This window comes from Passer montanus, unplaced genomic scaffold, assembly GCF_014805655.1.
Source record: "Passer montanus isolate IOZ18808 unplaced genomic scaffold, ASM1480565v1 scaffold16, whole genome shotgun sequence".
NCBI lineage: Eukaryota > Metazoa > Chordata > Aves > Passeriformes > Passeridae > Passer > Passer montanus.
This window is the reverse complement of record NW_024363160.1, coordinates 7936319-7960206: the sequence shown is the minus strand read 5'-3', so window position 1 is coordinate 7960206 and position 23888 is coordinate 7936319. Positions and strand designations below refer to the sequence as shown.

Below are 23888 nucleotides of genomic sequence, written 5' to 3'. Positions count from 1 at the left end.
GACTAGATTTGTTGCAGCACCAGTCAAAAAATGCAATTACAAGAAGTTGTTATAAAAGCCTGCAGTGCAGGAAAGTGCTGGGACTTGATGAGTTGCTTTGGGAGCAACAACCCAGTCTTGGCCACAGTTTTTCCTCTTGGCTGCTTCTGCCTGTGATTGACAGGTTGTTTGGTATGAGCTGTGTGTGATCTCCTAGAAGTGGTAGCTCTTTCTCTTCATGGCTGTGTGTAGTGCAGTGCAACTGGCTGACCCTAAGTGGTTGTACAGAGAATTGATGGCCCCAGATGTCCAGACCTGTTTTAAGGACATAAATGCTCATGGCTCATGGTCCTAACCATGGCCACCAGGGCCTGTTAGACAGCAGAACAGTCTGCAGTCCACACCTGCTAATCAGGTGAGCTACCTGGTCCGAGCAGCCAGAAGGAATGCATACTTCTGGTCTGTTCAGTATTTCAAGCTGTTTTACTAACAATCCGGTTTATACTACTACTTGCAAAGTAAAAGGCATCTGTGGAATAAATTTCACTGGTTAATTTAAAATTATTTTTAAATTTTAAATTATTTTTTAAATTATTTTTAAATACAGCTGGCTGTTGATCACAGAAAGTATTTTATGCACTTATCAGTGCAGTACAATTCTGTCAAATGGCAGGAATACAAATATTAATATTAGAATATTAGAAAAAACACAATTAATATATACAAACTAAAAATATTAAATTTAAAATGATAGAATTCTGTAATAATTATAAATTTTAAGATGTAACTGGCCTTCCCTTTCTAAAGAACTGACTGCTGTGCTGGATTAAATAAGAATTCAAAATTTTAATTAAATTGAAAATTTAAAATGTACCAGGAATTTATAAGGTATGACTGCGAATTAAATAGTTTCCCATTTCAAACAGTGCTTTGATTAATATAAACAATGCTAAAATTAAACTACTGTAGAAAAAGTAAGGTTTTCCTCCAGTTTTACTATCTTACGATGCTGTCCATGACATGTTATGATCAACATACCATGAATCTGTACTTCAGTTTCCATTATGAATTATAATTTAGGCTTGTTTCATGTACTGTGCCACAACACAGAAGTCACCACCTGGATTATCAAATAATTTGCATTTCCTTCAATTTTCTGAATACTAACAACTTGAAGAAGTTCCCATCTCTTTTGGATGCGTAACTGCTTTCCTAATTGGAGTACCAATTTCAGTTGTTAAAAGGTCATTTAGGTTGTCTTTTCAAAGGACTGGGGAACTGTATGTAGATCATGAGATCATTCTTTTTACCTTTTCCTGGTAGCTAGTCCCAAAAGCAGACTATTCCTTTTTGGAGCTTACTACCTACTTAATTTTCATAACATTTTTATGTAGCAATAGTAGTGTAACAAACCATTTTAAAGTGAAAAAAAAACTTTATTGGCATAACAAATCATTTTATCATGCTAAGCTTTGTCCAAATGACTGGGAATGCAAACACTTCCATTTGATAGGGAGTTAGAGCCTCTGAAAGAACACGTCTGAGGGGGAAGTATTGGATACCTGTCGAGATATATAACTCACTAGCAGCATTTTTGAAAGGTGACTCTTTTTTTTTTTTTGGTATAAAGAGTTTTATATGCAGAGAATGCTGCAGCTGCAGCTACATTAAATCCTGCTTCAGGAAACAGGCTTAACAGCCATATATTTAATTTTAACACAGTAAAAGTAAAGCTATTTTTATATCTGCTTTATAGTTGTTTCTAAATATATATTTTTATTGATGAAACAGTAACTTTGTATCCCATCTGATTCTAGCTGCCTATTTGAGTGATTGATAGTTGAAGATGTTAAACATTTCTTTAAATTAGGGGAGAATCAAGAGAAGTAAGAGAGAATGTGAATTAATAGTAAAGAATAATTATAGTTCAATTTTGTTTAAAATCTATACTTATTTGATGGAGGGTATAATATATATATTATTTTGATGAATAAATGATTCTGCAGAACGCCTTTAAAATGCAAGGCAGATCACCATTACAGAAACCTCAGTTTTCAGGTAACAAATTAATAATACAGTCTAAATGGTGACAGCTTAGCATCTTTGAGAAAGACACTTCATACATTTTTTGTTGTTATTAGAAAAATATAATGCACACTGAGAGTATTAAGTGACAGGTACACACTGGATTCCATAGCCTGAACATTAAAAAGTTCTCCAAGTTATTGCAGAGAGATTTATATTAGACCCAGAGCCTAATATGACCTTAACACAGTGCAGCACAAAGCCTCAAGCCAGGGTTCACAGTGCTAACTCTGGAATTAGCAGCCACAGAACTTCATCAGAGCTGAAGAAGCAAAATTAATAGATTTTGGTAGGGCAACAGGCTGACACATCTAGATGCTTCTGGGCCAGGAGACATTACTTTCTTTCAATGCTGCATTACATGAGGTGAAGTTTCCTTTCCTCCCATTCTCATCAAGGTATAGAAGGACAACCTAAAATCTAGACCACTGAAAGAAGAGGGGAAGCAAAGAAAGTGAAAACCCTAAGCCTAAAAACATGCAAAACATGCAATCTCTTTGGCATGTTGATACCTATTCAGGATATTTTGAAGGAAACTTCTGGTTTACTTTGTGAAGGTCCATCTGTTGCCTCTCATAAGTGTCAATTATTGTAACCCTCAGGCTGCCTGTTGGATCTACAGAGGAGGAACAGCCACAAAAAAAAAACAAATACCCAACCCTCTCTTGCAAGTCATGTATAAGTTCAGACCAAGATGTGATATAGGGAGATTAACAATATTGAATTTTTTCATAGTGAAGTAAAAAGCAGTGAGCATATCTGCCTGAGGTAAAATTATCAGTCATGTATAGCTTATCACATACACTGCCAAGCACAAAACATAAGTTAAAATAGAAAAATACATTACTTTCTACAGAATATAATGAAGTTGTAATATCAGAAATATAAGAAAAAGCACTCCTAGTAGCCAAATTTGGAACTGGATACTGTGGTCACTGTGAGCAGAGTCACCATCTGCTGAAGTGTATTATGTTCCAAAAAGACTCCTTCCCAGTGCTTCTTTCAACTCATGAATTTATAAATGTATTCTCTCTCTAAGAGGCAACAGACTTCTAAAGTAGCTTCCAACAGTGTCTGAATGCTCAGTAACATGTCTACTGCTAGTAGAAAAATTGCAATCTCTGTATTACAAAATCACACAGGAGGGTTGAGGTGGGAAGGGACCTCTGGAGGTCATCTGATCCAACCCCCCTCACACTTAGCTGCGTGCACCTAGGGCAGCCTTCCCAGAACTGTGTCCAAACAACTTTTGAATATCTCCAAGGAGAGAGACTCCTCAATCTCCCTGAGCAACCCATGCCTTAGCTTGATAGCCCTCACACTGAAAAAGTGTTTTCTGGTGTTCAGAGGGAACCTCCTGTGTTCCAGTTTGTACCATTGCCGCTGGTCCTGGCGCTGGGCACCACTGAGAAGAGCCTGGCTCCATCCTCATTACCTCCTCCATCCAATACCTGGACCCAGGGCAGCAGGTGAGGCCTCAGCAGCGCTGAGCAGAGGGGCAGGATCACCTCCCTTCATCTGATGGCAGTAGTCTGCCCTATGCAGCCCAAGCTCCATCTTCATTTTCTATAAAAATGGTCCCTACCTGCCCAAAATATTCATAATTATTGTTATAAATTGATTCTAAACACTTTTTTAAATCTACTTGTTAATATTCTTAGACTTGTCATCCATACATTTGCAGTGTTATCTTGCTTTAATTAACCAGGTATGAGGATTTAATATATTTTTGAGTTTTCATCATCATCATCTTTGTTATTATTGTTGTTATTATTATTATTTAATAATAATAATATGATTTGTGTAATAAAGATCATAGAATCCTCTTGTTTGTGAGGACTCTACTCCTCTTACTTTTTCCTCACTGTTCTCTGATTTTCTTAATCTTTATTCTTCTCTCCAGTACACACAAGCATCACATCCATAGGGAAATTATAAGCAAGGATTTGACTTAATTTCTGAATATCTGTCACAAGTCAATGCTTCATACTGACTCCATGCAATTGTCTTGCTTTGTGAATTATTTCTGCCCTGCTGTCTTCAAAGAATCTGCCAAATGTTGATTGTTTGACATAAGAATTAATTACGACATTTGGTAGACCTAAGTGCTTTTTTTTCTTCATCACCAAAGGAAAATAGAATTTAATTTTAAAAGATATTTAGCACAACAGACATTAAAATGGAGGCTATGAGTCTTGTGTAAATAATTAATAAAGGGAAACACTGTGACTACTGAGCTATAGAGACTATGATCATGGTCAATGCTGGAGTGGCTTAATGTATTTCAGGTCATTTACCAAGCCTTTACTACTGACCCATAAATTTGAATACTTTTTGGGTTGATTTGGATGGCTCTTTCTCTATCCCTGATGTTTAGATGACCTTCCCTATGCCATTGGGAAAGCTCCAAGAATTGCTCCTAAAGAGGTTGCAAAACAGTTTTTGCCCCTGCCTTCAGTCAGCCAAAGCTGCAGTTTGGTTCATATTTATTTAAATGTAACAAAAGGTTTAATGATATCAATGTATAATGTGTCTCCTCTGGGGCATTGCAGCAACCCTTTTTCCCATTAGTTATGGCCCTGCTATTTTTATAATTGGACAGAAATGAATGTGAGGAAGCTTATCATGTATGCTCTCCAAAGAAAATCCCTGTAGGGGCTGACACCAGTGCTCAGGCAGGTTCCTTGCTTTCATTCCATTTCCTTGAGTGACATGTGATTGATTCAGAAAGCCAGTCAACATTCATATATGATAAAAAAGCATGAGGTAATGTAGAGTTAAGAGCTACAGGCATTACATGAGTAAAATATAGCTGTCCTGAAAGTATTCTATATTTTCTTTAATTTTAGTTTGCACCCTTTCCACCTTTTTCATTAGAAAACAGTTGGTCTTCTTTTTCATAATAAACAATTGCAAAATGTTGTGGAAATTAACTTTTTTCATTGTCTGCAGAGCAGAACTTCAGCATTTCTTCAGAAAAGGGCATGAAAGATATGCCTGTTCTTCATCACAACCATCATCATAACAATGATAAACCTGAAAAAAAAATGGAGCACTTGTCTGTTGGCCATGTGAATAGATAGTTATGGTGAGCTGTTGGCTTCTCACAGATTTATTAGTAAGATTAGTGAGATCACCAGATTATTGAAAATCAGAATAATTTTGTCAGCCTGGGCAATATTACAGAGGAGTTGTCAATCTCTGAAGTGGACTGCAGAGAGGCTACAGAGGCTTGTGCAAATTTGACTTTACCTCCAGTGCTTTGTTGTAGTTGTGTCATTGTGTTTGTACCATAATCCATGCCTTGTGCAATTCCTCCACTGTTTGTGATATTGGTTCAGGGATGCATACAGCCCAGTTCACCTTTGCCATTAGCAAGCCTTCTGTGTTATAAACATATAACCAAGAGAAAGAAAAATAGTGAGAGACTGTATCTGCACTAGCATTCTAGAAATGCCTTTATCCTTTCTTGCTAAATTTAGTTAGACATCATTATTCATGGTAATAAAATACACAAGTATATTTGTCTAATTACCAGTCTGGGTCAATAAAGCAGCTATGTGAGACAGGATCAAGATAAATCTGTGGTTTTTCATCTCAGTTGTCAATCCAGGGACGTCTGCTCTTTCAAGCAGCTCATTTAAAAGGAACTGAAAACCATGATACTATAGCTACTTGCATTTTCATTTGTTAACTATTATGATAAGGATTTGTCAAAAAATCTTGGTCAACTTCTACACCAAGGCTGGCTGAGACTGACGGGAGTTCAAGCATTAGCAATATAGAAGTGCTCTGACCTTGACAGTTAATCTACATGAGAACTTAATTGTTCTACATACTTTGTAGTACTTGTGTAGAGTTGTTTGCCATTTTGCACAACATTGAAAATTACTGTGACAATTTCTGAATTGTCAAAAATGTTAGTGAAATTCTGTGCAGGAATTCTGAAATACTTTTATTTACACAGAAGTATTTATAGTAAAAATAAAACTTGATTGTTTATTTTAATTTTTAAGGAGATCATTGATATTTCATCCCAAATTATGCAAAAGAACTGGAAGTAAGTGGGAGATTTGGAAAATCCCCCATTTTAAAAAAAGTTGGTTTCCCCCCTTCAACCTCTGCCCATAATTGCCACACCCATGGCAGAAATACTGGCCATAGACTAAATGTCTGCAACTTAGTTACTGCAGTTCTCAGATAAATGCTTTCCTTTTGATTCATTTCCTTTATTGCACTTCATTTCTGAAGTTAACATGAGCTAGCACTGAGCAGGGAACTGCAGCAGCCCAGTGCACAGTAAACATGGTGATCACTGATTCCAATACAAGTGAGTACCTCTGCAAATAAGCAGGAGAGGTGGTGAGGGAGGGAAAGACAGGTTAAAGTGCCTCAGCAAACTTGTATGCCTACATGCTATCTTTAGAGCTGAGCAGAATGCTGAATGTTGCACCAGGCATTTGGAAATCATAAGATAATAAAGTGAAAAGTGTAACAGAGATTGCCAATCTAAACCTTTTTTTTTAGAGAACATGTAAATCAAACCATTTTCATTAAGAAAAGTGAAAGCAGTATTTGCTTTGAACTTTAGGGATATTTTCTTGACTTTATCACTGGAAGCCTTTATCTCTTTGATGAGCTACTGGGACACCAAAAATCCTAGAAATTCAGAAGGCCAGAGCACATTGTTTCATAAGATATTTGTCTTCATGCCTCTCAGGACACTCATGAGCTTTCAGCTGCCTGGGAAATCAGTGCATGATAGTTTACTTGGAAGGCGGAATAAAATTTGTACCTTTCTTCCAAGCTGCAATTCAGTGCAAAGGCCTTTGCTGCATCAGGTTTGCTCCAGCTGTGAAGTTGATAAACCAACCAAGGAAATTATCTTCTTCTCTAGGCTACGAGTTCACATGGTGATTGACAGCTCTTGATAGGCTTGACTTTGCTGGATTTGTTTGGTTTGGTTGTGTTGTTATGTTTTTTTAATTTCCAAAGAACACAGTTCTCTAACTAATTTTTACATGCAGATATGATTTGAAGTAAAGTTGTTTTGCTATTTTACTTATTCCTTAGCCTGCAGTAGTGTAAAACACACAGGCAAACCAGAGGTGAGCCTCCCACTGCAGTCTCACTGAGCCTAACAGCAATAAATGTGTGCTCACTGCTGCTCAGCATCATGATTCTTTCTGCATATTGTAGTTGATACCCATGTGCCCAGACTTTCTTATATGGGGGAAAAATATCCACTGATTAAAACCCATCTCTGTGTGAGCTTCCACTGACAGGACATTTTTCTTTTAATCATGTACTAAATCCGCAGCCTAGCTCTTTCACTGAAATTTGTTGCCTGAATGTGACTGGACTGCAGAAAGAATTCTTTTCTCAAATGCAGTCCCCAGTGATTTGCAATACTCTCTGTTTTTTCCTAGGGAAATTATAGATGCCAGGGGAAGGATTTCACTAAACAAGCAGTGAAGCAACCCATACTCCTCAAGATTTGAGGAAATTATTTGATTTTCACTGAGGAAAGAAGTCGGGCTGCGTATGCGCTCAAAGAACTACTTGCCCTCCATGCTGGTTTTGCACTGGAGCCACCCACAGAAGTGATTTTTTTTTTTCTGAGAGGAGCTCCTGAGAGCTTCTTCACAATATCAAGCATGGTCTCCTCCCTGTAATCCCACTTCTAACTGCTGCCCTACAGGATCTAGCAGAGTGCGATAACATTTAGCCAACATTGAACCCAACACATTAATTGGTGCATTGGCTGTGGAATCTCAAATTGGCAAACCAAAACCACTACACTCTCAGAGCTACGCACAGAAAAACAGATGTGGTTTTCTAGGAAAATAGATTTAGATGCAGGAATATTGCAGTGCAGAGTAAGTTTTAAAAGCCCTGTGTTCTGCAAATGTTGCCTTCATAGCTTTTGTAGCTACGTCTTCTTGCCCAAATTCTGTAATGAATCTGCTCATCTAATGACCATTCTTTGTTCTCTATCTAGTATTATGGAAAAAGTTAAAAGTGTAATTGTTTCCTTTTTATTCTTCAAAGCAGAGCAGGGAATCCCACCAGAAATGTGAGATCTAGCTCAGGATGTGCTTTCCCGTGTCACCACCCATGTTGGTAACGCATTTGACTACAGGGCATGGTGGACTTGTTAAGGGACTGTTCCATCCTTTGCCATAAATACTTATCTCCTCTCAGCATTCCTGTGGAAGGTGCTGGGGATGGAAAGAGCTCTGTTCACGCAAAATCCTTGGACACGTGTAGGAAAAGGCACTGAACTGCAGTAGTGATGCAGGCGTAGTTCTTTTGCTGCTTCTGAGCCTGCCAAAGTAGATGGCTGCCATAACATTACTCATTCACAGATAAGGTGTGTGAATAGCTCCATAGGGGAGGAAGGAAAGCAGAGGGGAATTATATACAAGGTACCAGGGAGCAGAGTTTGGGTGCCACTGCAATATACCAAGAGAGATTAATAAGAAGTTTGTCCATGACTGCAGTCGAGATGCATGTTGATAAAAACCTAAGAAATGATGCTTTAAAATATTACATTAGTAAGTTACATAGAGTTACCTAGTGAATTTGCTTTTTTTTAAGTTCAAATTTTTCAGTCGTTGTCTAACTTGCCTAAGTTAGACACTTTAATACATTTTATAGAACAAAAGTGAGACTTTTCATAGAAAGAAAACCAACAAACACAGATGAGAAGGACAGGCTGTGTCAGACTATGTCCAGAAATAAGTAACTATAAGGATTTTAGTTTACTCTGAAGGTTCAGAATAGATAGACACTGAGTGAAATGGATGCTTGAGGCATTTCTTTGCTGTGTTTTGTTAAATAGGTAAATTAAATAGGTAAGATTTTTAGAGGTCTTGAAAGGCAGACTGATCTAAATTACTTTCAGTTTGTAAGTTTTTATGTGATGTCAAAAACTGTTCTGAAAGGACAGAATCATGTTAAATTAGAAGCCTGAGAAGAAAATTTCATTTCTTTTCACCCATGTAAGAGGCTTAAGTTAAACAATTGTCCCCAGGGAAGGAAAAGAATGATGAATAATGGTGTTGTTCCATAATGCTGATGTTAGTCTGAAAATGATAATTGAATAAATCAGGTGTGGCGAAAGACATCTGCTGGATCTGTCTGAATCTACAATATAAGTAAAGATTTTTCAAGAAATCATTCTTAGTGATGTGAAACTTTCTAGCTTAACTTTCCATTACCTCCTATTTGAATTAATGCTATGTAGATTAATTGATAATCATTGTGAGTGACAGTAAAAAGTGATAGGTAATTAAACAGCCTCTTAAATAAACATGATTGTTTCCATTTTTACTTATGATTTATTTAATTTATTTTAATCTTGTTATGTAACTTATAATGTACCTGATACCTTCACATACATACATGCATAATACAAAAATATTATATTTTAATCATAAATTAAAATACAAAGATCAACACAGAAAGCTAAAGTTACATCCTGGTCAATAATATCAGACACCAGCTTGAGTGTTTATTCAAGAAATATGCTGATTCCCAGAAAGAGTTTTCAAAGTGTGAAAAGAGTGAAGTTTTCAAAGAGTGAAGTCTTGTGGGTGTTTGAAATATCCTCATCATTGCTTGGAGGTTTTCCTTACGAAGTTAGTCTTCTTGGTATTTCTTACCAGTAATGGCCAGGGATTGCCAAATTCCCCTCCCTGGATACTGATTTTTACCTTGGCAAGCAGGAGTGAACTGGAAAGACCCAAGTGTCCCTTTCCTCTTCCTGGGACCATGATTCTACCTGTAACCTCACATAAAGATGCTCTCTCCAAACCAGGCCAAATAGAAGCTGAGTCTAGAATACAACTGGACTGCAAGCTTTGCACTTTCTTTACTTCTCCATTTTCTTGCTTTCTCTACCACTTTTGCAGTGAAATCTGGCTTAACTATGAAGAGAGACATCTTTTCCTTTCCTGCCATGACTCTGTCCTTGCTTTAGGCAGCTGAAATCAATTTGCTACGTGTTTTGTTATGGATACAAATGACCAAGAGTAGGAGTGAGTTAAGGAAATCCATGCCATGCTGGGATTACTGAGATCATTACTAATCTCACACAAAAGAGGCTGTGCTAGAAGGTGTAGTTGCAATTTTTTGACTCTGTTATTGATTTCTCTCTTCTTTTGCATGTGCTTATTTTGTTTTGCCTGAAAAGGGTCTTAGGTCTAATTAGTGATAACAGCTACCCCAGAACCTAACTTACTTTTGAAAACAACCTTAATGTTACTCCCTAAACTTTCAAATAGAGAAGAGGATTACTTCGTAGAAAAAAAAAAAAAAAAAAAAAAAAAAGAGCACACAAGTTTACTAAGGTCATTTACTTCAGCTTCCCCAATAAACATACTTCAAAATTCCTTTTCCCACCCAAAATTCAGGACAACATCTGGAACTATGTATGTGTCATATCCCATGGTCCCTACACAGGGTTGTTGGTTCTTAGGTTTTTGGAGTCATAAAATGCTTTGGGTTGGAAGGGACTTGAGAATGCACCTAGTTCCCACTCACCTGCCATGGGTAGGGGCATCAGTTCAATACACATTTGAAGTTTCCTCTTTCTTGGGGAAGGTGGTGAGTTTACTGCCTGTGGTAGCAGAAAATGAACCATCAATGTGATTCTTGACTGAAACAGAACTATAAAAGAAAAGAAAACTGTCTGTGCTCCATCTGTTATTTTTAGAGCAAGCTCATTTGTGGGCTGAAACTGTAGCCTCATTTAAACACTCTTCAGTCTTCAAAAATCAGTCTTGTTATCTGTACTGTGTTGTTCACTGGTAATGTGGACCATATCAGCCTCATATCTGCCTGAAGCAGAAACATTAATAGATATAATTTTAAAAAACAGTGATTATTTTGAGAAATATTCCTATTATAAGGGGTTTTTTTGCCTTAGCTTTTTTTATTGTCTCGTGCAAATCCTACATAGTGATGTAAAGATGATACTTTAATCAGGGTTTATTATACCAGAGAGTTTATCTGCTTTTTTTTAACCATGGAATTTTTTTCTAATGAAAGCTAGAATATTAATATTAAAATGTATTGATATGATACAATGTGTAATAATAGTAACATTATAATATGATATATAAGTAACAATAGTAATACTATAACTCTCCCTAGCAGTCTTATCTAATTACAGTGTGTTTGAATTCATTAGATACCAAGGAAAAAAGCACAAAAGACTTCAGATTATTTTTAATCTGCGCATCTTTCCACTGGCAGCTAAAATGGATTATGACAGTCCTAGAAGGAACAGTTTGCCATTCCCCTCCAATGCTCTGCTTTCTGTATCAGTCATACCCATATTAGCAGGACATCCTCATGCTGACAGCACACTCAGTGTGCATTGCAGAGTTTCAGTAGCCCTGTCTGGACCAATGAACCCAACAGGGCCAGAAAATGAGTTTGAGCATCATCTTCTGTTTTTCCCATTGTGTGTGCATAGTGCTATCGTGTTTTCCATAGGGTGGTAGGGTCCAGCGGTGTGCTGTGATAGACAATATCAAAAGCTTGACTGGAATCTGAAAAGGCTGTGTTGGCCACCAATGGTGGACACAGCACAGGGATTGTGCCCAGGAGCCTGGGCACACGAGCCCACCCTATTTGGTCTGTGCTTGGACAGAGACAAGGAAAACATAGGTGCTGAGGTGTGAGCCATGGCAGACACACCACTTACCCTGGGGTGGCTGGGATTGTGCCTTGGTCCATTTTATTTACACCTGCCATGTCATCCATGGAAGCAAGAGTGTTGCCCTGATTTTTTAAGATTTTCTAAGCCTTCTGATGTTTGCATTCTTGTAGCAAACTTTCTCACACACTTTCTGTAAACAACTTATTGTTTTGCATTCTTTTATGGAGGACAAGAAATTTGATAGACTGCTGGTTTGTCCAGTGTCATTGGAGATGTGGCACTTTCACCCTCCAATCCACTGTCACCTTTAGAAATCAATAAATATTGAAGTCAGAAAATAAACTTCCTTTTTTCCTGCCTTGAGAGCAGCAGCGTGTCTATGTTGTGTTGTCTCATGTCCTGTAGTGACACAAGAGAGCTGTTGAGTTTCTTTGCTTGGGTTTTCTGTGATTCAGCATCACAAATGGGGCATTTCTATAGTGTTTGTGCAGTCACAAAAACTGTTTAGGGTTTGGGACTATGCTCGTCTTTTTGATTCCTCTTCCCCTGTTTTCCATGCCGCCTGTCTGGTTTTCATTGTCCACTATAAGGAGGCTGCATTGGCCAATTGTGAGACTACACACAGCCCCACATTAATGAGAATTCATACTTCACCACTAGGTATTCCTGAGGAAATGTATTCAATTTCACAGGAACACAACTGCCTGGTAGCATGCCTGAAATTTCATTCAGACTCTTCAGTTCCTTTATCAAACATGGGGGGATGTTCAATTTACTCTTGTGATAGAGTGTCTGAAAGAGTTAGGTGTTTGCTTTCGGTTTTAAGACTTTCAGAAATTCTTCTTACTTTAATGATTTGTGGGTTTTGTCCAGAGACAATGAATGTGGGACTCCACAGGAGGTCTGTAAGCAAAAAGGATAAATAAAGTTATAATCTCTTAGGTGTTTTTTTCTTCATGATCTGAAATTGGCAGATTCTCACACCTCCGGGCTAAGAATATTTTATAGTTACTGCTGTTTTCTCCTTTGGTCTGTTAGATTCAGTCTAGAGGTGCTGCTTGAAAATAGCTGATGTGGGATTTTTCTTTTTCATAGGGGAGTAATGCATTTTTATTAAAATATTGTAAACTAACACCACTAAAACACACCACCTTTTTCACAGGAAATAATTACAATGTAATAAATGGCAATATAGACTTGTAAAGCTGATGTGAGTGAAAAAAAGTCCCTAGGTGCTCATTGGTAAAGAATTTATGTAGGAAACAATAAATAAGGAGAAGATTGTGTAGACTTTGCAGTTTCCAGGATTCTCACATGTTTCCTAGCAATTTTGTTGAACCTACAGCACTCGTTGCAATAGATAGGGTGTTTCTAACACAAGAATTGAGTTCTTGTGTTTCACTCAATTTTTTGTTGGGTTTTATAAAGGGAATGAAAGAAGTATTCCCCCTGGTAAAAAGGAGTGAACCCACACATTAGCTATGTAGGGTGCCAGATTTCATGAAAGACCAAAGGAGTATCATCATGATATATTTATTTCTAATTACATATTTAACTGCATATCAAGTCATATGGGGAAATAATGTAATCCAGAAAAAAAGGCTTTATTCACTTAAAGCTCTCCTAACTTGAATGTTTTTTGCTGTTTCAAATACTTTGAATAGAAATGACATTGAAAAGTTCTTGATCTTTCAACCCTTCCAAACCATCTTTTTTGCTTTCATATTAATATTCTCGACCTCTTTCTTTGGGGTTGAAAGGCTTTCAGCAGTAGAGCTCTGCCTTTTGGAGTCTCCCTTAGAGCCTGAACAGAGATTCAAAGCCTTCAGGGAGGGAATGAAGAAAAAAAATGTGCCAGATGAAGAGACACTGAACTTCTCTGCTCCCTGTCATCTGGAAACATTTTTTCATTGAATGAAGGCATTTTACAATTGCAGCTATATCTTTCCTCTTTTGAGCAAGTCACCTCAGGCACCACTTCGTCCCACAAAACCTGCAGACAGGTGATAGGAAACCTGGGGACAGACTGCCTGTTCTCCACCCCATTTTTCAGTCTCAGAACAGACAAAAACGTCCTGCAACTTGGAGTCTGACCTTGCTTTTGTTGACACCTGCAATGCAGGCTGATTGACAGTGACTGTCTCATGCATCAGAAGCAATTACATTCCTCTGGCTGCTCCTGCTTCCACACCAACACCTGCTCCACAGATTAGAAGCCCCCTGATCTACAAAGGAAGAATTTTTGAACATGGTGGAGATTGATGACTTCCATTCGGTGAGAAATTGAAGCACTTTATTGTGAAAAGTAAGGGAAAGAGACAGAGTAAATAGAAATATCCTCAAATGAGTTGGAATCTTTGTAACTTAACCTGGTTTGGATGAGCTGAAGTGATGAGGAAGGTTGTACAGATTTTTTTTTTCAGAGAAGAAAGTATGAGCTTTGATTTAGGTTTTACTTGAGCAAAACTAAATATGCAAACAAAGCAAGTGGGATGTGGGATTATCTGCAGAGCTTTGAAGTGGCAGTTGGAGTGTGTCCATTCTTATGATCCAACATATTCAAAACAATAAAGATAAAAGTAATGCTTTACATGGAAGATCATCTGTGCCTTTAGCATATGCAAAGACTGCCTTGAAAAGTTTTGCACATTTTCATGGTGAATTAACCCTTTTTAAATTTTTTTTCTTTTTTTCTTTTTTTTTTTTGTCAGATTGCCTTTCATTTGAGGAAACAGAGGCTCTTGAAAATGAAAGTACATCTGCACAGTACAGGCTCCCTTTCCCACTGCTTTCATCTCTTATTTTTCTGTTTATAATTTGTGGCTGAAATCAGCATTTCAGTCCCTGGCTCAGTTTATGATTTTCTGATAAAAGAGAACTTTCAACAGCAAATAAACTGAATACTGGGGAACAAGCAGAAAAAATATGAAAAGACAAGACACATTTAGGGCTGAGCTTGACTGTTTACATCTGTCAGAAATAGCAGACCTTGCCAATTGCCCCACTTATGAATATGTTAAATTGAAACTCAAAGCCTACACCTGAGTCATATCCATTCTGAACATAAAATAGAGTAAAAAAAAAAAAGGAAATGCAGTATTCCTTTTTTGAAAGTGTATACTTAAGTTGCTTTTGTGGATTTTCTCTGCTTGATGATAGAATTCCCTACCAGGAGCAAAAATATAGGATGCACATCTATAATATATTGATTGCCTTTACAGAACACATTTGTATGAATATAAACTATACAGCATATAGTTTTGTCCTTGAAGAATACATGTCCTTCTAATCTGTATGATGCCAGGTCCCTGAGCATTTGCAGTCTTACATTGTCAAGTTCAAATTCTAGGTGCTTCAAGGAGCTCAAGTAGAATTTTGAAAACAAAAAAAAGTGTTTTGTAATTGTGTTCTATCAGACACACAATATAAACACAGGAGCTGGGCTGGTTTACATCAGAATGCATTTGGTTATTCACTACACAATGAACTGGATAATCCTTTAAATATTTATGAGTAAACCACAGAGGATTTACTCTTTCTTCCAGCATGTGGAGATTTTATAATGTGAACCATGTAAGTTCAAACTAAACCCTAATGTTTTGCTTGCTACTTAGTACTTCTAACAGCATGGCTCTGCATTACATATGCCTATTCTCTGGACAGTTACACACAGTTTTTTGGGGTGTAATTCAGGAATAACAAGGCTATGACCACCTAATTCTCAAAGCCAATACATGCAGCATGTATTGGAGAGGATGTAAGGTAGGAACTGCTTTGCATTTCAACCTGAGGCAGCATCAGCTGTGGATTAGTATTTTTTAAATGAGTAATTCACATTGAACAATAATTCTCGCAAAAGGTAAAGGAGACAAATAAATAAAACCACAAGAAATGTTCAAGTTAGACTTTATTGGTTGGATTTTTATATGTACAATAGCTTTAAGAATGCCAGCTGGCAACTTTATGAGCCTTATGGTCTGCAAGGCTGCCCTGTTCCTGAAGTGGATCTTTCATTTCATTTCTGGTATTATCACATGGACTATGCTCAAGTCAAATTTATTAGTAATATCTTTCAACTGAGAGTAATTTCAATGGTTCCTTCACTGACCTTACTATGATTCACCTTTATTCATCAAATAGACTAATTTACTCTCTTTGCAGAGCAAGGCATTTGCTCCCTTCCCACTTTTCTCTTACCTGTCAACTTTAGGACTTCTTTTTCATTTGTCAGTAGTTTTGAACTGAGGGCTAAGTCATTGATGTTCCTGTTTTGACATTTCTCTTTTCTGCTCATCAATCATGTCACTCTGAAGAGTGGATATAGGCAAAAATCATTAGCACCAGTTTATGCAGAGGAAAGAGGGAAGAGGAAAGCACTCAGTGTATAACCTCGATATAGTTCCTGCAATAATACCCTTAGTACTGATACCATGCATCTGTGTTAGTGTTTCATTTCTGATGAGAGTTTGCTTTTACAAGACACCTTTCAACCACGCCAGCTTGTTCTGCTGGGGTTCACATCAGGGAGACATCTCCATGTACATGATCTGGATTCCTTCTGCATGAATCTGAACTGGAAGAGAAACTCCTGGAGGACACACAAGGCCTGAGAGCCAGAAACAGGCATTCACCTGATGGACCAGACCAGAGCCAGTGTCTAAGTTAAAGGCAAACCAAACCAGAAGAACTTGGTGGGTGTGGAGCTAGGCTATGAGATTCTCAGGTCCAGCTGTTTGACTGTACAGTTCAGTGCCTGTTGGTCTGCACCACTGGCTGGTGTAGGCAGATCCCTGGTCTTCATGGTCATTAAGGCTGCCTAGCTTTACAAAATATCTTCCACTCTCATATAATTCTGCCAAATTTGAGACATTCTGCCGAAATTTTTCCTAGTATGATAATGTCTGAAGCTCAATTAGCTCAGGTATCAAAAAAAAAAAAAAAAGCTGAGAATGAGATAAAGTTTTCCACCTTTAATTAGCCCAGGTATCAAAACTGTTCTGAGAATGAGATAAAGTTTTCCACCTTACCAATTAGAAAACAAAGATCTTTGTTGTAGAGCAGGAGTTTGAAGTCTGCAGGGAGGAAGACATGAGGGGAAGTCCTCAGTATTTTTGCCCTCTTCACTACACAGAAATATGGTGGAATCCTGTATCAGTAACTGCTCTTAAATAAGTCTCATTCATTCTCTGATTATCCTTTGATTGTTATTATTAGATTGGAGTAGACATTAGAAAAAAAAATTTAATGTTCAAGTATTGGAATAGGGTGCCCAGAAAAGTGTTTGAAAAAAAACCAAACATTTAGCTGTGGTGCTACGGGAGATGGTTTAGTTGTAGGCCTGGCAGTGCCAAGGCAATGGTTGACATTAATGATCTTAGAGGCCTTTTCCAACCTTAATGATTCTGTAATTGTGTTTTAATTCAGAGCTGGCTTCATCCCTTAGGGTTGTCTTGCACTGACACCAGAGGTGAGTTGCAAAGGCCCAGCAAATTGTTCACTTAGTGCAACTCCTCCAGGAGTGATCAAAAAGCATTGCCTCATGCTTTTGCTGATGACAGTGAGGAGGCAAGGTAAGCAAGGACTCACAGAGAAAGCAGAAAAGTGAAAAATGTATGAAGATGCTTCTAATATCAGGTGTGCTCTTTAGAGAACACATAGAAGCTGACTCTAAGCAATACATTCAGAAAGTATATGAAAGTACAGTTGCTCTATTTCTTGTACATATTTTGATCCATCCTTCAGAGTTAGTGTTAAGCACCTTTCCATATCAGTACCTGAACTGTCATGCAAGCCTAACCTAGCCTGACATTTCTAGGTTAAGTGTTGGCTCCTGTTAGTGTGTCTGAACTCAAGTGAAAGAGCATTACTAATTAAGTACCAATTTTGAAATACCCAATTCTCTTCAATGTTCTATGCATTTATGTAGACGGTAATTGACACTGGGCTGTCTCATACCTGTTCATATTTAGGAGTAATTGCTGTTTACTCATTCTCAAGAAAAAAAAAAAAAAAGGATGCAAAGGCTAAAAAGAATTGCTAGTTGCTGCTCTTGTGACATGTACCATACAATCTAGGGCAAATTAGGCTATCATTCTTTTTTTTCCTTTGTAGTGTCTTTGCTAATTTTTCTTTCATCTTTCTGATTTTTTAAAAAATGCTTAAGAACTTCAGAAGGTGATGAGCACCTCCCAGACTGAACTCTTTGATATAGACATGTTGGCTGAGCGATTCTGTTTGTACTTGTCCAGGTAAGCACAATGCTGATGCTTAGCAAAAAGAAACACCCTCATCTGCCAGTGAGGGAGATAAGACAGCTCTGGAAGAAGGGTGCTCCATACAGCACTGGCCAGGCTCCTTGTGTGCACCACATGATACTGTAAGGTATTTTTCCCCACTCTTAGTTATTTTCTTTTCTGCGGTGAGCAATTGCTTTGGCACTGTGTTTAGGCTTTCTCCAGTGAGAAACTTCAGAAAATAAGTAGTCTGTTTAAGAAAGAGTGGGTCATTACTTTCAGCACTCTGTTTGCCTGATGATGGGCTACTGTCATGCAGGCACAAGACATGGTCAATAGCAATCAGAGACTTATCCAGATCTTCTTCTGGATAATTTAGTGACAAAAATCCCTCATGGTTTAGATACTGAAATGAATTTATCTTGGAAGTTATAATCCTGAATAAATAAGAACGCGTTGCATTTGTCATTTCTTAATTGGCATTTTGATTTTCTCTGAACATTCATTCACTCAAGTTTTAGTAGTATCTTGTCTGTGAGTTATGATTTACAGTGAGACCCGTGGTATGAAGCAGACAGAGCAGTGATGCCTGTCACACAGGCATGTACTACTGCTTTTTAACTACCAGGCAAAGATTTAAATGAGCAAGCAGCCTTCAAAGAAAGCATCAGTCTCAGTAAGCAGTAAAAAACCTGCTGTCATTAACACAGTTTCAGCTGAGCAGACATGCTCAAAGCAACACTGAAGATTTGGAACTGGGCAAGTACAAAGCATCAAAGGAATGCACAGACACCGTAGAAATTCCTCATGGCTTTTTTTTAGGAAGTACATCACAAAGAGAGAGGACAATAGTATTCAGCTAAAGAGAATTTTCTGGTTATTTTCCACCATTAATATCTATGATTGTGCACTCACAGCCTGGGTCTGTTAAGTTGGAGTGAATATTTAGAAGGCCCAACTACTAGCCGTAAGTAATTACAAATTGTTTTTTCTCACATTCATTTACAAATCTTATGTCAATAGACTGTGCTTTTTTCAGGAAAGTTGTTCAGGAAATCTTCCACATAAATAAATTCTAGACACAACTTTTTGATGGTACAAATTGTACTTATTAGCTGGAAATTGGTTATTCAGCCCTGTGCTTTAAGGCCAGTTCTCTAAGTATATTAAAAAGACTGTAATAGAGAAGAGTACTATTAAAATCAAATGCCAAAACCCTTGATTCTCTCAGGGACTCAAGAGGAAAATTTCTTGTGGGAATAAAGATGTGTCAGAACTTCAGATTTCCTGTTGGTAAGGTAGGATTTCTTTTCATTGACATGTTTTTCTTTCATAAATAATTTCTGGATCTGGCTACAATATGTCATCTTCATGAGCATTGTGGCACTTGCTTTGAAAACTTCAGGTTTGCCCTACTTGTTAGCAAACCTGGGTGGGTCCCAGCCCAGAAGTGACCATGCCTTCTCACGGGTGCCCACAATACTTGGCTTGCCAGCTTGACTGTGGTGGAGGCCCAAAGATAAGAGGAGACTAAATTCAGCACAGTGTGATATTGACATGGTTGTATAAAGGGCTAAAGGAGATGTTTGATGCACTATGGCATCAGCACCATTCTAGTTGTCCTCCTGCTCTTCTGAGCTCTCAGACTCCTTACTCACACCCTGCTACCACCTCCTGCTCAAAATAGGACAGGTGTGGAAAAATACACAAATACCTAGAACTTCTCTAAGACAACACAGCCGTGGCACCCACCCTGCTACCACCTACTGCTCAAAATAGGACAGGTATGGAAAAAATACACAAATACCTAGAACTTCTCTAAGACAACACAGCCGTGGCACAGCGCTTGTCTTCTCAACCACTACATAGCATATTTTGGTTTGGTCCTTGTTTTTCTCCGTGCCCAGGGTTAGGGGACTTCATGGGCTGCCCAGGTTAATATTCAAGGGAAAAAAGAACATTTATGGCAACAGCAGAAAAGAAAAACTAGCAAAGAAGAGAGTTGTCTTGTGGTTGCATGTAGGGGTTTTACTTTGACCAGATATGAAGTACTAAAAGATGAGTTGTCCAATTTTTATTTGTAATTTTTTTGTAGTCTGAAATGCCCCATGTGTTGGTTTGAAGGAATGAGAATGAACACCAGGGTGTCCTGTATTGTCTCTGCATGGAGCCCACCCTGCCAGACCCAGCCATGCAGCTCTCCTCATCCCGCTGCCATTTTTTTGCACCTTCCTCTTCTATATTAGCTCTGGAGTTAATAACAACCACCCCTTCCTGTTTTCTTGTTGCCTTTCTGCAAAGAGATCTCTGGTGCCTTTTTTGAAAGGCACCTCCAAAGAAACAACAAATTTGAGAAATGCACAAGGAATTATTTGCTTTGTTTAGACCCTTTTTACCACTATCAACTAACCCATCAGCAGGTCAGGGAGACATATAGGCAGTAATTAGCACCTAGAACCTAGGAGGAATTCCTTAGTTCTTTCATTCTGTTATCATACACCATAAACACATTTTGCTTTTAGCTTCCTAGCACAATTCATGGATTTCACAAAAAGACATATGTGTCAAAACACTGCTCAAGCTCCCAGAATTCTAGGAAGCCTTTGGAATAAGTGTTTATGAAATATATAAGAAAAAGTAATGAATGAACATTGACTTATTATCTTCTTTGTATCTTTTTCCTGTGAGAAAGTAGTCTGTGGGGTTAATTCACAGCAGATATAGCTACTGGGGAAAACAGGTAAATAAACAACTGACCTTGACATATGGCCATGGAAACAAAAATCTGCTCTCAGTTTATCCTTTTCTAGACTGCAATGTTTATAAGTATGGTTCAGCACTACATATGTTTGCTGGAAAGAAAATTACTGCTGCTAGCAATGCTTCCTTTGGTAATTTAATATTTGTTTATTTAGCATATAATATTTGTTTAATAAGACATTACTGAATAAGTGAAAAATGTTCTGTGGTATTTCAAAGAGATCACTGGGTCTTGCTTTTGCACTGAGGCAAGATCAAGTAATGTTTGCCATCTTTTATAGTTGTTCATGCAATCTGTTCTGCAAAGTCTGGCTATGCCAGCATTTCCAGTCTTCCTAGTTAAAATTCTTATAGATAGAAAGTTTTCCAACCTAAGTGTTTTTTACTAAAATTGTAAAATTTTAGTAAAAAACACTTTTTTCATTCAATGGACCACAGAAATTTTTTTTTTCTATTTCTCTTTAATTTTTTCCACATATTTAAAACTACTATCATATGTACAATAGTCTTTCTTCTCCAGATTACCTGTACTCATTCTTCCACTTGCAACTTTCAGTCACAATTGCCAAGTCTGTGATCATTGTCATTGCATTGACTCAGATCATTGCTTTGGGTCCTCTGCAGTGTTTCCTGAGATGTGGTGCCCAGCAGAAAACATGGTAACTAAGTCAGTCTTCAACCACTGATGTCATGTTTGTGTTGAATTCCCAAAATGCATCATTTAAAAATTTCACCCACCAAATGGTGAGTTGAGTTCAGCCTCATTTATATCATGGATAAAATGACCTTCCTTCTTCATAGGTTGCTTCTGCTCTTATAGTATGACTGTAGAGTGTCCCTGAGCCTGGGCCTCTTCTGTCTTGTCTAATCTTTGGTCACATCTCTCTGCTGGCACCTGTGAGGCTTTAGCCCAGGCACCTACAAAGGTTGTACAAAACACAGGAAACAGATATCAAACCAAAGGTTGTAGCTGGTAAGAACAAACAAGGTTCCTTTACATGATTCCTTCTTCATGTCTAGTAGCTGATTTTATAACAGATGTTATTATTTTGTCTCGTGTACTTTATGTTACTATTGAGATAATTGCTAAAAGTCAATTCCTCCATTTAGAGACTCCTTAATATAAAAGGAGCATTGTGTAGCAATCCTAGGAAATGCCATTTCCCCCTATTATACAGAGCAGTGAGAGGCAAAATGATTTTTCAATTACTTTTGCTGTAAATGAAACATGCAGAAGGTATAGATTCTCTCTTAAGGAGGTCAGTGTGGGAATACAAACAGTTGTGAGCCAGTAAGAGATATGTAAATACTATCACCTTCATCATCCCTTAGTAAATATTCGTGTGAAATATGTTATGAACTGTCTAATGTAGCCTGAAATTACCCTGTGAATTAGAAGCAGGAATATTCCCTCTTCAGACAGGCCATGTGTCATGGTTTAGGGCAAATTTGGGAGGAAACCTTTAAATGGGGTCCCTCTAGAAGGCAAATTCAAGCGGCCCCTGCCCCAGCTGGTTCAGGAAAAAGATTTCCTTGGAGAAAAGCAGAAAAAACCTGTTTATTTAACAAGCGAAGTACTCACAAACATAAAAAATTAATAATATTAAACAAGAAAACCTCTCGCTGTTCTGAAGAGATGGCAAATTCAGAAAGTGGTGAAGTATAGCTCAGGTTCACTCAGTCTCTTATCAGTCCCTCCAGCACTGGAAATGCCGCATCCCAGGCCCTGGTGGACCACAGGTTTGAGTTCCTGGTGCTCTTCTGGGTTTTCAGTCCAGAGTGGGTTTGAACAGTTCCAAGAAAAAGAAAAACCACAGTCCAGGGAACTTCACTGCCTCAGCTAGCTAAAAACTACGTAAAGAGCAGAGGAGAGCTCTGTCCCACTGTCCATCCATGCTGCCAACAACACAGTCCTGGAGGCAGAATGCAGAGAACTGAGTGCAGTTTCTGCACAAACAAACAGTTTTGCAATTTCTGAAAACAAACTCCACACTTCTTTTCCCCACCATTCACTCTCAGAACCAGTCTTAAAGGCTCAGAACTTAATATCCAGCACAAACAGAACAGACAACTGGGGATACAAGCACCATAAAGTCACCCTAAGACACCATGGTTTGCCTCCTACCTCATACCTTTGCTCTGTGAGGCCGTGCTTTTCTGGCTGAGCAGCACCCGAGTGCAGGGGGAGCCCAGCAACACCTCTGAAGGAGCTGTACAGGAAATAAATCACCAAATGTGCACAGAGGCAATAAGGTATCTCCCATGGGCATCTCTTATGAGCTTTTCTTCCCTGATGAGACACTGCCAGGGTCATCCCTTCCTCGTGCTGCGTTGTGCAGTCAGTTCTGTGTTAATAAGGGGCTTAGTCCTATGAGCTCTCTCTGGTGTTGGCATAACTTGTCACACAGTATGTCAACATGCTCACCGTGTTAGTCACAGATCAATGTCCTCCCTGGCTCACTGCTGAGCCACAGGCAGTTGCAAGAAAGGTAGACACTAAAAGAAAAGCCAAGTAACAGTAGGGTTAATAATGAACAAAGGCAAAGATGTGAGTCAGAGGCATAGGACTCACAGATGTGTTTCATGCAAGCTGTCAGTCTGATTTGAAGTAATTGAGGTTCCCTTTGAAGACAAGTGCTTGAGAGAAATATGGAATGAAATAAAAAGCTCCGAGCAGCTTCCAGGCTGCTGAAAACTTGCAGCAGGCTCCAGCAGCCTTGCAAAGCAGCAACAGAGAGACCTGTGAGCAAGTTAGGGAAATCAAGTCAAGCTGGCTGTTTCTGATATGAGAGCCAAGCACACTGTCAGGGCTGCAGCACAAAGCTGTGCTGATCTTACTGCCTGGAGGACTGGTCTTCCTAAGGGGGCTCTTTGAGCCAGGGAGCACTCGCCTCCCCTGATTGCCTTCAGTCCTGCGTCTCATTGATGAAGCTGTTACTGAAAGGGGGAATGAAAGCATGGGCACAGCTGCAGGGCCTTTAATTCTCCATATTAGGATGAGGCATTGCAGCAGCACTAAGTGTGTATGGTGGCAGGCAATTAAAATCAGCTTGATTCAGAAAACGTGAGCGAGCTTCCCAGCCTCTGCTTTTGCAATCAAGCTTGCTCACCATTACAACACCTGCTAATGAGTGCTTCACAGGATTGAGCATGGAACACCT

General features: G+C 38.5%; 1 protein-coding gene across 3 annotated transcripts in view; it reads left to right on the top strand.

Moving 5' to 3' along the window:
• NKAIN3 (sodium/potassium transporting ATPase interacting 3) overlaps positions 1-23888 on the top strand; it is a 337666-nt gene that overhangs the window by 249996 nt on the left and 63782 nt on the right. The window lies entirely within an intron of this gene.